Here is a 10993-nt window from a genome sequence, read left to right as displayed (position 1 = left end):
CTTTTGGAAATGACTCAGAACGGGCTCCACCACATTCTACCTTGTAGGAATTGTAAGGTAATGAGGCAGTAATCTCCAGTAATAGCTAGATGTGTCAAAACCCAAATAAGCAGATTCCTCTTCTTATTGTGCATATGCAAAGTCTGGCCCATTGTCTCCTGGGGTAATTTGTGAGGTTGTAAATATATGTTACTCTGACTGTATCCATGCTGTGTTTCCTGCGCTGTGGTTTATTGGGGAACGTTAGGATTTGAGAAGGGGAGTGATATTATCAAAGGGGAAGTGGGGAGAAGCTTTCTTGTCCTTAGAGATATCTCAAATAGTGGTGCCTTGATTTGCCTCTTTGGCATGTAACACATCATTCTACCATCATGGAATCAACTCACGGAAGACTTACGGTTGAAAGGAAAATAAACAGGCTAGCCAAATGGCTTTGAAACCCTGAAAGTATGCACCCCAGCCCTGGCACGCATACCTGCCCCACCACTGAAATACTAACACTTCACCATTGTGTTTTGCCAATTGTTGCTCCAGCTCTCTTGCCTCCTGGGCTTCTTCACACCTCAGTCCTGTCTTTTTTCTTTTTTCTTTTTTCTTTTTTCTTTTTTTTTTTTTTACCGTTTGCCAGCCTCTTCCTGGCTTCCTTTCCTTCCCTGTCCAGCACATCCCTTCACCTGTGTAGGAATCAGGACAGAAACCAGGGGGACTATCGGCATGACTTTTAATGAGCCCTCTGGATACCCCATCCCTTGCAAATGCTCCTCAGAGTTTGTCTCATTTAGTTAGCAATGGCTTTGGTATTTCAAAATGAAACAAGGATTAGAAGGCTCAAAACAAACAGTCAATCAAAAAGCTGCAGAGCAGCTACCAATTGAATATTAAAAAGAAAGTTGAGGGATCCCTGGGTGGCGCAGCGGTTTAGCGCCTGCCTTCGGCCAAGGGCGCGATCCTGGAGACCCGGAATCGAGTCCCACGTCGGGCTCCCGGTGCATGGAGCCTGCTTCTCCCTCTGCCTGTGTCTCTGCCTCTCTCTCTCTCTGTGACCATAATAAATAAATAAAAATTAAAAAAAAAAAAAACTGAAAATTTAAAAAAAAAAAAGAAAGTTGAGAATGGCTGGAATCAAAAAAGACAAGAAATAACAAGGGTGGGCAAGGATGTGGAGAAAAAGGAACCCTCAAACACTGCCGGTGAGAATGTAAATTAGTGCAGCCACTGTGGAAAACAATATGGAGATTCCCCCAAAATTAAAAATAGAAACATCCCCAAGGTGCGATCCTAGAGTCCCGGGATCGAGTCCCACGTTGGGCTCCCAGCATGGAGCCTGCTTCTCCCTCCTCCTGTGTCTCTGCCTCTCTCTCTCTATGTCTATCATAAATAAATAAAATAAATAAATCTTTAAAAAAAATAGAAACATCATACAATCTAGTAAGTCCACTACTGGGTATTTACCCAAAGAAAACAAATACACTAATTTGATAAAATATTTGCACCCTATGTTTATTATTGCAGCATTATTTATAACAGCCAAGATATGGAAGGTACCCAAGTGTCATCAATAGATGAATGGGTAAAGAAGATGTAATACATATACACAGCATAGGGAATGTAGTCAATGGTATTGTAATAGCGTTGTATGGTGACAGATGGTAGCTACACTGGTGGTGAGCACAGCATAATGTATAGAGATGTTGGATTGCTATGTTGTGCCCTTGAAACTAATGTTAGACAGGAAAGCTCTTGAACGGGTTAGGGCCAGACATGTCCTTTACAAATTGTCAGTCTGTCAATCTAAGTAAGAAAAGATGGGTAGGAATTGACACAGTCTTTTACATGGTCCAAGCCTTTGGAAGAGGAAGTTGAGATGCCAGTAAGAGTTCCTGGAGCCTGCAGCTGTACGCTCATCAGGTCTCTGCATTCTTTTCATTCTCTGAGTGGTATCTTTTGATAAGCTGAGTTTTAATTTTTTTTACAAAGATTTTATTTATTTATTTATTTGAGAGACAGAGAGCAAGCATAAGCAGGGGGAACAGCAGAGGGAGAGGGAGAAGAAGGTTCTCTGCTCAGCAGGGAGCCCAATGTGGGACTTCATCCTAGGACCCTGAGATCATAACCTGAGCCGAAGGTAGACGCTTAACTGATTGAGCCACTGAGGCACCCTTGAGTCTTAATTTTGATGCCCTTCTTTGATCACTATTTTTCTTGTACAGTTAGTATTTTTGTATTCTAAGAAATCTTTGATGACCTCAAGGTCATGAGGATATTTTCCTATGCTTTTTTTTTTTTTTACAATTTTATTTATTTATTCATGAGAGTCACAGAAAGAGGCAGAGACATAGGTAGAAGGAGAAGCAGGCTCCTCATGGGGAGCTTGATGTGGGGCTCGATCCCTGGACTCCAGGATCACGTCCTGAGCCAAAAGCAGACACGTAACCACTGAGCCACCCAGGCATCCCTCTATGCTCTCTTTTAAAATCATTAGTCCCCCCCCCCTTTTTTTCCCCCTTTTCTATTTAGATTTATTACCCATCCTGAACCAATGATTTTGAGTATAAGGTTAGGGCCTGTATAAATGTACAATGACGTGTATCCACCACTGTGGTATTGCACAGAGTATTTTCAGTGCCATACAAATCCTCTGTGCTCTGCCTATTCATCTCTTCTCCCTTGCCAACCCCTGGCAACCACTGTTTTTTTTCACTGTCTCCATAGTTTTGCATTTTCTAGAACGTCACATGGTTGGAATTACACACAGTCTTTTCAGATTCTGTCACTCAGTAATATGCATTTAAGTTTCCTCCATTTCTTTCTATGAATTAACCACTCATTTTTCCCCTGCTCGTTTCATTTTAGTAATAAATAATATTACATTTGCTGGATATACCACAATTTATTTATTTATTCACCTACTGAAGGGCATCTTGGTTGCTTCCAAGTTTTGGCAATTATAAATAAAGCTGCTATAAACTTGTCTGTGCAGGTTTTTGTGTGGATGTAAGTTTTCAACAGCTTTGGGTAAATACCAAAGAGCTTGATCACTGGATCATATAGCATGTTTAGTTTTGTAAGAAACTGTCAAACTGTCTTCCAAAGTAATTGTACGGTTTTGCATTCCCACCAGCAATGAATGATAGTTCCTGTGGCCCCTCATCCTTGCCAGCATTTGGTGTTGTCAGTGTTCTGAGTTTTAGCCATTCTAATAGGTGTATAGCAGTAGTATTTATTTTTTTGGCGGGCAGTTCTATTTCACACGGAATTTTAAAAACTCAGACATAACTTACATACAATAAAAACCTTCAAAAATTTTACAGTTCAGTGGTTTCTAGTATACTCACAATTGTGTGCAACCATCACCACTAATTTTAGAACATTTCCATGATGCCCCATCCAAAACCGTATCCATTGGCAGTATTATTTCTTGTTCTCCCTAGCCCCCGGCAACCACTAAACTGCTTTCCTTTATCTATGGATTTACCTATTCTGGATATTTTCTATCAATGGAATTATGTAATATGTGACCTTTTGTATCTGTCTTCTCACTTAGCATCATGTTTTTCAGGTTCATACATGTTGTAGCATGTGTATTTCAGTGCTGTCTATGGCTGAATAATATTCCATAAACCACATTTTGTTTATCCATCCATCAATTGATGGAATTTGGGTTTCATCAACTTTAGGCTATCATGAATAGTGTTGCTATGAACACTCATGTACAAGTTTTTGAATACTTTTTTTCCAATTCTTTTTAGTATATGCCTAGAAGTAGAATTGCTGAATCATTTGCTAATTCTATGTTTAATTTTTTCAAGAATCATCAAACTGTTTTCCATAGTGGCTGCACGATTTATATTGTGACAATTCCAGGTTTTCCATATGCCCTCCAACAGAGTTTATTTTCTATTGCTGTTTTTTTGGTAATTATTATAGCTATCTTAGTGAGTGAAGTGATACCTTCTTCTAATTTTGATTTTCATTTCTCCAGTGACTAATTATTTTGAGCATCTTTTTATGTGCTTTTTGTCCATTTGTTTACCTTTGTTGGAGAAATGTTTATTCATTCATTTGAAATCAAGAAATGTGAGTCCTTCAATTTTGTTCTTTTCAAATTTATTTTGGCAATTGGAATCTCTTAAGATTCTATTGAAATTTTTAGGCTTTCTTCTATTTTTGAAAAAAAATGCCATTGGGATTTGGATAGGGATTGCATTAACTTTACATATTGCTTTTGGGTACAATGTAGCAATATTAAGTCTTCTAATCCATGAAAATGGGATGTCTTTCTACTTACTTAGGTCTACTTTCAGCAATGTTTTGTAGTTTTCAGCATACAAGTCTTTTGTGTCCTTGTTCCTTTGTATTTGTTTCATTCTTTTCTAATGGAATTGCTTTCTTTGTTTTCAGACTGTGCATTATACCTATCATAAACAAGATTTCAATACACCAAAGTGTTCCCTCTGATCCTTTTTGTGAAATGGTATATATAAATTTAATTTTTACTTTTTGCTATAAGTGCATAGAAATACAATTTATATTTGAATGTCGATTTTGTATTCTAAGAATTTACTAAATTCACTTATTAGTTCTAGACAGGTTTAATTATTTCTTCCCAATCTTTATGCCTTTTTCCACCCCTAATGTCCCAGTGAATAGTGATATCTAGTACAATGTTGAATAGAAGTAGTGAGAGTAGACAGTCTTACTTTGCTCTTCATTTTAAGGTGAAACTTTCAGTATTTCATTATTATGTATGTTGTTAGAGATAGCTTTTTGGAAGTTCCAATCAGGTAAGCTTGCTTGCTCTTTCTTTCTTTCTTCTTTCAGAAGTTACTTTGTTATTCCTAGTGTACAGAGAGTTTTTATCATGAAGAACTGCTGAATTTTGTAAAATGCTTTCCCTGTATCTATTGAGATGGTCATATGATTTTTCTTTTATTCTGACAATGTGATGAATTATACTGATTGATATTAAAAACTAAAACAATCTTACATTCCTGGGAAAAATTCCCAGGTTTTGGTCATGTTGTATTATCCTTTTTAAAAAGAATGCTGGGCTAAACTTGCTAATATTTTGTTAAGGATGTTTGTGTCTGTGTTCATGAAGGTTATTGGTCTGTGGTTTTCTCTTCTGGTAATGTCTTTGTATGCTTTTGGTATTAGGGTTGGGCTGGCCAAAAAATTTAAAAATTGGGAAATGGTTTCCTCCTCTATTCCCTAAAACAGTCTGTGTATAATTTGTATAATTTCTTCCTTGCAAATTTGATGGAATTTACCAATGAAACCATCTGTGACAGAAAAAGGTTTCAATCACAAAAGGGTCTTAGATGCACAATCAATTTTAAAAATCAACAAGATCTTCAGATTTTCTATTTCTTCCTGAGTCAGTTTTGACAAATACTGTTTTACAAGGAATTTATTTTATCTAACTTGTTATTATTTTTTAGCATAAAATTGTTCAAAACTATTAACCTTTATTAATAATTTATGTCTGCAGGATTGCTAGTGAAACCCTCTCTTAATCCTGATGTTTGAAATTTGTGTTTTCTCTCTTATTGACTTAATAATATCATTTTCTATCAATATAAAGGGCCTTCTTTACATTTCTTATAGTGTGAATTTGATAGAGATGATTCTCAGCCTTTGTTTATCTAAAAATGCATTATGTTGCCTTAGTTTTTAAAAGGTATTTTGGTAGTTTATGGATCCTAAATTGCAGGTGTTTTTCTTACAGCACTTAAAAGGTTTTGTTCCATTGTCTTCTGGCCTTCATTGTTTTTGATCAGATGTCAGCTTTAATTTTATATGTATATAATGTGTCTTTTTCCTCTTGCTTCTTTTAAGATTTTTAACTTTATTGCAGCATTTTGATACAAAGTGCCTGAATGTGATTTTCCTTTTTTTTTTTTTAATTTTTATTTATTTATGATAGTCACAGAGAGAGAGAGAGAGAAAGAGAGAGAGGCAGAGACACAGGCAGAGGGAGAAGCAGGCTCCATGCACCGGGAGCCCGACGTGGGATTCGATCCCGGGTCTCCAGGATCATACCCTGGGCCAAAGGCAGGCGCCAAACTGCTGTGGCGCCCAGGGATCCCTGATTTTCTTTATATTTATTCTGCTTTTGACTTGCTCAGCTTCTTGGATTTGTGAGTTTATATTTGTTTTCTGTTATCTAATTGTAACTTAACTGTCATTTTATGCTTGGCTGCCTCCCAGCCACAATGTTTTCTTCTATAGCAGACCTGTTCTATCTATCTGTACCAGGCTAGGTTGGCTTAATGATGAGGGGCTCATCTCCACCTAAAATTCAGTTCATCAGGGCCTCCCTGTATCTACAACTCATTCACCAAATAGAAATGTATGATTCTTAGTTCATCTAGATTTATTTTGTTGCTGTCATAGTACTGAAGGCCTTTTGCATTTTCTTCATCCTATTCCTGCAGAAGAACTATCTTCTTATAAGAAGATAGTATATAACTACCTTCTTATAAGAAGGTGCTTCTTCTTATTCTCTTCATTCCCTATATATGAAAGATTTTACTCTCTGCTTCATAAGTTAGGTGTGGCCATGTGACTTGACAGACCAAGGGAAAGTGTGAAGTGTGAATGCTTCTAGGCATATATTCTTGTGTATGATTGGACACTGTCACTCTGTATGGTAAGCTGAATAATGCTCCCCAAAGATGTCCACATCTAAACGCCTGGAAGCTGTGAATATGCTACTTGTGACAGAGAGGATATTGCAAATGTGATTAAGTTAGGGTCTTGAGATAAAGAGATTATCCTGGATCCTCTAGGTGGGCCCATTGTAATCACAAGGATCCTCAGAAGAGGTAGGCAGGAGAGTCAGAAAGGGACATCTGGGTGGCTCAGCAGCTGAGTGTCTGCCTGTTGCCCAGGCGTGATCCCGGGATCTGGGATCAAGTCCCATATCAAGCTCCTTGCAGGAAGCCTGCTTCTCTCTTGGCCTGTGTCTCTGCCTCTCTCTCTCTATGTCTCTCATGATTAAATAATAAAATCTTAAAAAAAGAAAAGAAAAGTCAGAGAGAAGATGTGACAATGGTAGCAGAAATAACAAAGAAAGAGAGAGAGATTTGAAGATGCTACTCTGCTCTGATGGAAGATGGAAAAAGGGCCATGAGCCAAGGAATGCAGGTGGCCTTTAGAAGGTAGAAAAGGAAGGACATTCTCCCCAGAGCCTCCAGAAGAAAAGGAGCCCTGCTAACACCTTGATTTAATCCATTTTGGACTTGGACTTCCATAACTAAGTCAGTATATTTGTGTTGTTTTAAGCCACTTAAATTTGCAGTAATTGGTTATAGGAGCAATAGGGAACTAATACACTCCATCACAACAACAGCAATATTCCCCACTGGGGAGACTATCAGCCTGCATTCTTGAGTGAGTGACACAGAGTGAAGGAGAGTCACCAGCTGCCCATGGTGGACTTGGAGTATGAGTAAGAAATAAAACATTGCCCTTTTAAGCCATGGAGATTTTGCAGATGTTGCTTTTATAGCATAGCTAAATATGTGTACCAATCCCACATAAAGAATTTTACTCTGAAAAAAAAAAAGATTTTACTCTGTACAACTTTGCTGTGGAGCATGAAGATATTTATCCATGGAGCCTGAGAATTCAGGCTCCTAGAAGTGATGAAACATTTGGGCTATTCTGACAAGAACCTCAGAAGCAGTTCAGAGCTACTTCAGCAGATCTGCTGAGGGCCTGGTAGGTTATGGCTCCTCAGTGCCCAAGAGAATACCTGCAGAGGTTTATGGTATTCTGCTCCTTCTCTCAGGGAGAGTACAGATTAATTGGTGGGAGAGTCTGCGGAGGCAGGAAGCCCAGATGAGAATACAAGGAGTAGGATGAAGTGTACCTCAGAGGGTTTTGGTAGTGGTGAACAAGAGTTACTCTGGGGAGAAAACTTGTTGAGAGAAAACAGCATCTCTCATTCAGAAATGAATTTTGCTAGATGTGGCTGCTCAGGAGGGGCAGAGCTGAGGTCTTCATTCTACTTTAGTGACAAGTCAAATAACAAAAGCAAAAATGAAAAAAACAAGCTGCAAGCATATGCTTCTGCAAGCAGGTACATTTCAAGGTCTTTCCTCGGGTCTTTATCTTTGTGTCTGTCGAAGGGGCCGATACATGTTCCCAAAGAGCAATGCAATCGTATTAAGATTCCATAGTGTTGTAATTGTGACTATTTTGCAGAAAGGGTAAAATGTGTCCATTGCATTGGCTTCTAAGGCAGTGAGGAGGTATTACATTTTTTGAGATTTCTCTTAGGATCAAGGAAAGATCTAATGAATCATTTCATCTGATGCCATGTGAGGGCTAATTGGTCCTGACCCTGACTCTGGGTCCAGGTAAACCTGGGGGTGGGAGTGTGTTTTCTAGATTCTGAAGTAAAAGTTTCCAGGAGCTGGACTGAGTTGGGAGCCCCCTTCGAGGGTGGGGTTGGAGGCAGCCAAGCAAAGTGTACCTAGAATAGTGTAAACCATTACCAGGGGAACAAAAGGTAAAGCAGACTCCAGGGAAGCTCACCTACCACAGGGGAAGGTGAGGCAAGGAGCCACTGGGAAATGGAGTCCTAAGGACTGGAATTAGAAATCTGGAATCAAGTCCAGTGACTGAGTGGGATGTGCTCAGTGAGATAAAATGTTTCTTCATGAGGTGCCAGCCTCATGGACTGGGAAGGCCTGTGGCTCATAGAATCAGGAGGTGAGGGGACTTTTTGAACTTCACATGGAGGAAGGCCCTGATTTACATTGACATGCATCCTCTTTCTACTCTTCTATATTGGCTCCATGTAAAATTTATCCATGAATTCTGTTTATCTTCTTTGCCTCAGGGCCTTTGCACTGGTTCTTCTTCCTGGTTGGAAGGCTCTTCCTCCACATATCCACTTGGTTCACTCCTGTTCTATCTTTTCTCAAATGTCACCTTCCCTGGAGGCCTTTCTCTGACCACAAGTATAACCTGCTCCACCTGCCCACCTCTCTTCTTTTTATTTTTCTAACTTTTCTTTTTCTGTGGCACCTAGCTGACTTTTGGCACACAGTGAAATTTACTGATTCACTCTATTAGTCACTCATTGTCTGTCTCCTCCCACTTTAAGGGCAAGCTCCATGGGATGGGAGAGTCTGGTTTGTTGTATCTCTAGTGCTATACTGGCCTAGCACAACCCGGGGACTCCAGAAACCTGTCACATAGGTGTCCTGTTGTGGATAGCATATTCCAGGACCAACTCAGGTAACTGAGGGGCTAGCTTACATCATATAACTAAAATTAGGACTGACTGTCAACACTATATGGGAGAATCCTACCACCTATTTGTGGATGCCAGTTAAGTATTTTAATCTTCTTTTTAAATATTGTTATCTTTTCTAAAAGCTTGAGTCCTCTTGCCTCTTCTGCCAAGGGTAGAAGCAGATGTCTACCTCCCCAGCTACCCAGCTAGGAGTGTTGGCTGCAGAAGGGCCAAGCTGCCTTACCCATCCCATGTGAGGGTCATAAGTCTCTGCTTCAACTTCTTTTTGGGTTATTTTTACCCAGGGGGGCAGGACAGAGTGGGGATCAGTGTTATACACCAGCTAACCCTCCTCCACACATACTCACATACATACTTCTACAGAGGGCTTTGTTCTCTGGGGACACACTGCTCAGACATCTGCCACAATGCATGTCATCCCTACTTGGCTCTGAAGGGCCTTGTGCTAGGCCAGGACTACAGGCTTTTGGGAACAGGGGGACCAATGTGCTGAATCATATAGTCGGCATGGGCCATGTTTCTGGCCTCCCAGAATCATAGCCAATTTCTAGAACTTATGGCAATGACCCTCATCTCTAACACACACACACACACACACACACACACACACACACACACATCCTCTTTCCTGAGGCAGACAGCTCTCTTTCTGATCCATGCAGCTATTAGGTTCATGCAGTGCAAGCTGCCCTGCACTCCAGGCCACATTCTGGATTGCACTTCATTCAACAGCTGCAAGGGCAGCAGGTCCTTAATTTTGGTAAACGGACACATGGTGGCTTAGAAACAGATACTAGAGAGGCATAATGCCAGAGAGAGATGGCATCCTAGGGCTGCCAACTCAGGGGCTAGCTTCTGGTGGCACTATTAATCTCCTCCTACCTCTGCCTCCTGAGAGCTTTACCCTCCACTTCTCAAGACTCCACATACGTGAGCTCATCCAAGTGCCAGACAACCCAGCAGGTACACAGCATTCACTGTATTCTCCCCACTGCGTGGGTGAGGGAAATGGGGAGACAACGCCTGGCCTTCTCATATGCAGGCTAGGGGGTATATATGATGTATCATGGTCTATTCCTTCTTCCTGTCCAGCTCTCTCTAACCTCCCATGTGACTGTATGTGGAGATGGGGCCTATAAGGAGGTAAGTAATGTTACATGAGGCCATTAGGGTGAGGCCCTGATTCCATAGGATTGTTGCCCTTATGTGAAGAGACACCAGAAGGGCACCTGGGTAGCTCTGTCAGTTGAGCATCCAACTCCTGATTTTGTCTCGGATTGTGGTCATGAGATCGAGCCCCATGTGGGGCTCTGCACTGAGCCTGGAGCCTGCTTGAGAGTCTCCCTTGCCCTCTGCCCCTCCCCCATGAGCATGCATGCTTGCTCTCTCAATAAATAAATATATAAATAAATAGACACCAGAGAGCTCTCTCTCTCTGAGAATATACATGGAGGAAAAGCTATGTGAGGACATAGTGAGAAGATAGCTGTCTGCAAGCCAGAAGAAAGTCCTCACCAGAAACTGGCCATGTCAGTCCTTGATCTTAAGACTTCTAATCTCCAGAACTGTAAAAAAATAAATTTCTGTTGTTTAAGACATCCAGGCTAGAGTCCTCTGTTATGGCAGCTTGCGCAGAATAATACAGGAGCCCCCATGAAATCAGCGCAGTATGGCCTGGCCTATGGATCCAGGCTCTGGGGCCTCTGATTCTGGGGACAATGG

This window comes from Canis lupus, chromosome 6, assembly GCF_048164855.1.
Source record: "Canis lupus baileyi chromosome 6, mCanLup2.hap1, whole genome shotgun sequence".
NCBI classification, from domain to species: Eukaryota; Metazoa; Chordata; class Mammalia; order Carnivora; family Canidae; genus Canis; species Canis lupus.
Note: the sequence above shows the minus strand (reverse complement) of the source record.